General features: G+C 57.9%; 1 protein-coding gene across 11 annotated transcripts in view; it reads left to right on the top strand.

Moving 5' to 3' along the window:
• The first annotated feature begins 338 nt into the window (after positions 1 to 338).
• Positions 339 to 3,569, top strand: part of LOC113204439 (zinc finger protein 180-like) — a 118,308-nt gene continuing 115,077 nt past the window's right edge. For all 11 annotated transcript variants that reach the window (XM_052269329.1, XM_052269328.1, XM_052269330.1 and 8 more), the window contains exon 1: positions 339 to 634. The gene's annotated coding sequence lies outside the window, so the exon portion shown is untranslated. The remainder of the gene's footprint in view (positions 635 to 3,569) is intronic.

Genomic DNA, 3,569 nt, shown 5'->3' with positions numbered 1-3,569 from the left:
TTTTACTTTTGAAGCCTGTTCCTCTTTGAAGCACATTCTTCCCCAATTTCAGCATATCGACGAGGTCGGAGAAAGATAAGTAGGACAAAACCGAGGTGGGACAGCACTTTTGGGGATTTTGGGACAATTACCTGGTCGGGGAAAAGTAGGCCGGACAATCTAACTACACCGAGATTGTAATGAAAAAACTATTCATCACTAGTAACGTGCCCCGCCCCCTTCTAATTCCTCGCCAATCATCGACAAAACTGAGTTGTGTTGGATGCTTTTCAAACACCCGCGCCGCTGACGCCGCCGCCGCTACTGATGGCCGCCGTCGGTATCTGGCCAGGCAGCGACAGGCCCAGTTTCGTGGTTCCGTTCCGTGTCGCCGGTTGCTGCCGCCGCCGCCGCCGATCCGTCGTACGTGTGCGTGTGCGTGTCTGTGCGTGTCCGTTTCTGTGCGTTCCTTTCAAACGTCGTTGCATCCGCAATTTAATTTTGATTTATTGTGCTGTATATATTGATTTTGATATTTCGCGAAGTGCTCATCGACTTGTATGCGCCAACCTCGACCGCAGCTGGAGAGGTTAGGCTGCCTTCTGAGCCGACCGAGAAGCTCACGAGATAAAGTTCTTCTCGGCGTTCGATGAAGGTGAGTTACAGGTGTTGTACACCCAGTCTAGTCAGTAAAGTCATCGATTTGACCCAAATGTTCTTTATGTTGTGACGTTGACGATTTTTCAATTTTGTATAGCGACGGAAGCTTTAGGGTTATGTTGAATTTGGTCTGGGGTTCAGGTTCCAAAACAAGTTTGTCTATTTTTTATTTTTAATCGAGATAAAGCCATAACGTGTGAAGTGAATCGTATGAATCCGCCCAAAACTGTGCCATCAGAGAATTAGAGGTTATGATGTATGTAGTTGACGTTCGACGATATACCCGACACCTCACGCAGTGCGGCCCGAAACGCAAACCTTTACGGTTACTTAAAAGATCTTTCTTCACAGAAACTGTTTGCTCACTAAGAAGCCACCCTGAATGACGCGATTGTTGCATTCGTCCATTTGTCAGATTCGTACAAAGCTTCAGAACCACACGGCATTCTCTGCTACACCCTCCCCCTTTCCACTACCCTCCGCCCCGCGTCGTGACAACTTAAATTCCTGATAAAAGACCACATCTGCGTGTAGCATTTAATTTCATAGAGCTTTGTGTATAGGCGACCGCGGCGACAAAGGGCGGCGCGGGCGCGGGTGTAAGAGTGAGCGCGAAGTGAAGCTGTCTCTGTCGCACTCGTTGCTCCGCCCGTAGGGAGCGAGCGAGAAAGGGAGAGAGAGGGAGGTAGGGAGGGGCAGAGAGAAGGGCGTCGTGCGCTCGCTCGGGGCGGCGTGACGCGGGTCGCCACTACCACTACAGCGCGGGGGGCTGACCACCCCGCCAGATACACCCATCAACTCGCGACTAGTCGGCAAAAGTTGGGGACGGGTGGCGGCCGGCGGCGGGGGGCGAAGAAGGGGGTAGCGGGGAATGATCACACGACATCTCTACTGTGTGTCTGTACTAGCACCGATGTGCGGCGGCGGTGGGCGTGCCGTCCCGGAGTCGGCCGTCCTTCGTCCTTGTCCAACGCATTCGTGACCGGGCGTGTTGAGACCAGCCCGATGTGGAGAGTGAGCTCCGGCCGGCTGAGATTCTGATGCTCAGCTCAGCACGGGAAAAGCACGGTGCGCGTCACCCGCGACCGCCGCGGGGGCGGCGCGGGGACGGGGCGCAAAGGTGTGGCTCTGGTCCGCTCCGCCGCCCGCCAAACGGGGGAGTGATTTGCTCCAACACCTCCAATTGCTCGCCGCCGCTGAAAGAGGGACTGCCGCGCCATCGAGTGGTGCGCGGCGGCAGCTGCGGCGGGGGCGGGGGCGAGGGTGAGAGAAAAACAAAATGAAAGCGAGAGGGGCTCAAAGGGGAGGGAGAGAGAAAAGGTCAAAGGGGCCACACGGCTCCCGCCTAGTCCAGCACGGACCGCTGGGCCCCAAACCAAATCAATGGCGACGACCGAACCTCAGCTCGGCGGCGGTGGTGGCGGCGGCAGGCGCGCCAGCGGTGATCAAACGTCTCAAAGTAAAACACAGCCAGCTCACACGGAAGGAGACGAGAGCCCTCGGCCCTTTTAATCCCCCGCGCCGCCGGCGCCGCCACCACCGTCCGCTCTCTCGCTCTTTTCCTCCCTTTTCGCGCTCCCTTTACCTTTCTGATAACCGTTCGCTCGCTCGTTCGCTCGCGCCGCCGCCCGGCGCGGCGCCGCCCTCTCGCCGGGTGAACTCGAGCGGATGAACAGCGGGGCGGCCTGACCGATTAGGACTGGGGGCGGGGCGGGGCGCGGCTGCCAGGCCAGGGGAATGGCCAGGTCACGGCGACGCGGGCAGTTCAAACTGCAGTCGCCATACAGAGGTCCTTTTGAAGCATGCGCACAGCGGATGGCGGTCATGTGCCCTCCGCCCAGGTGAGGTGCCCTGCGAGTGCGATCATCAGGGCAAGGGCCCCGTCGTCGTCGTCCTGCTGGTGAGGCCCGCGCGGTTCGGCGCCTCGCCCACGCGACTCCGCCGGCCGCGCCGCGCCCCGGCCGGGGCCCAGAATGGAGCAACTTTGACGGCGGTAATTTGGCGGAAAGCTTGATTCCGGCTAACCCGCGGCCGCCGTGCCGCTCTTGCTCGTCGTCGTAATTAAACGGTTGGAGCAGAAAAAGGGGGCCGGCCAGGTCGTCGACGTGCCGCCGCCGGGAGGGTAGGCGACCCAACGGGCGGCGGGGCGGCGCAGGGCCTGCCGCGCGGGCCGGACACGGAAGTGGCTCCCAACTCGGCTCAACTTGGAGACGCGAGAGGGTTGCTTAGAGGGCAAAGCGCGTGGATACATCTTTGCGCATTTTTCGGTCCTGAAGTATTGTATTCTTTTTGTTTTGTGTTTTGTTTTGTTGGTTGTCATCGGCAGTGGTGAGGGGTAGGTCGGCCGTCCTTACGCCGCACCTGGCGGGTCGCTTCCTCCTCCTCGTGAGCGCCATTAAATGCCGTGTAATTACACGGGTGCCGTAATTACAGGGCGCAATGATCCGTTGTCGTTTTTTTTTTTTACTTCTTTTTTATTTTTTCGTTTGGCGCGCCCGGGCACGTGTATGCATGCACGTGCGTGTGTGTTTTGTTTGTGTCTGCGCGCGCGCTTGCACACACACTATACCACCACCACCACCTCGCCTTGCACAAGTTCCTCACTATACTCACCCCACGCAACAATTTTCCTGGCTTCCCACCTTTTACTTTCACCACCCTTTTTGTTTTTGTTTTACAAAATAACAAATTGTGAAGTGTTCTGTTTTATTTATTTGGTGACTAACACCAGCCTGTCCGCGGTGCTGTCTGCACCTACTGCGCCCTGCTGGCGGTGGCACCCTTCACAACTTGTATCTGCTGTAGTGCCCCCCCCCCCTCCCTCCCCCAGTGAGGTACAGAGTCAGGCCCCGGGAGGAGGACTTTTGCGGTGAAGCCCCCGTTCCCGTTGTCAAGTGCGATGGCAGATGGAACGCCGGCCACTGCAGTGC

This window comes from Frankliniella occidentalis, unplaced genomic scaffold (genome assembly GCF_000697945.3).
Source record: "Frankliniella occidentalis isolate FOCC.00 unplaced genomic scaffold, Focc_3.1 Scaffold89, whole genome shotgun sequence".
NCBI classification, from domain to species: Eukaryota; Metazoa; Arthropoda; class Insecta; order Thysanoptera; family Thripidae; genus Frankliniella; species Frankliniella occidentalis.
The sequence above is the reverse complement of the archived record's forward strand: the minus strand, read 5'-3'. Positions and strand labels throughout refer to the sequence as shown.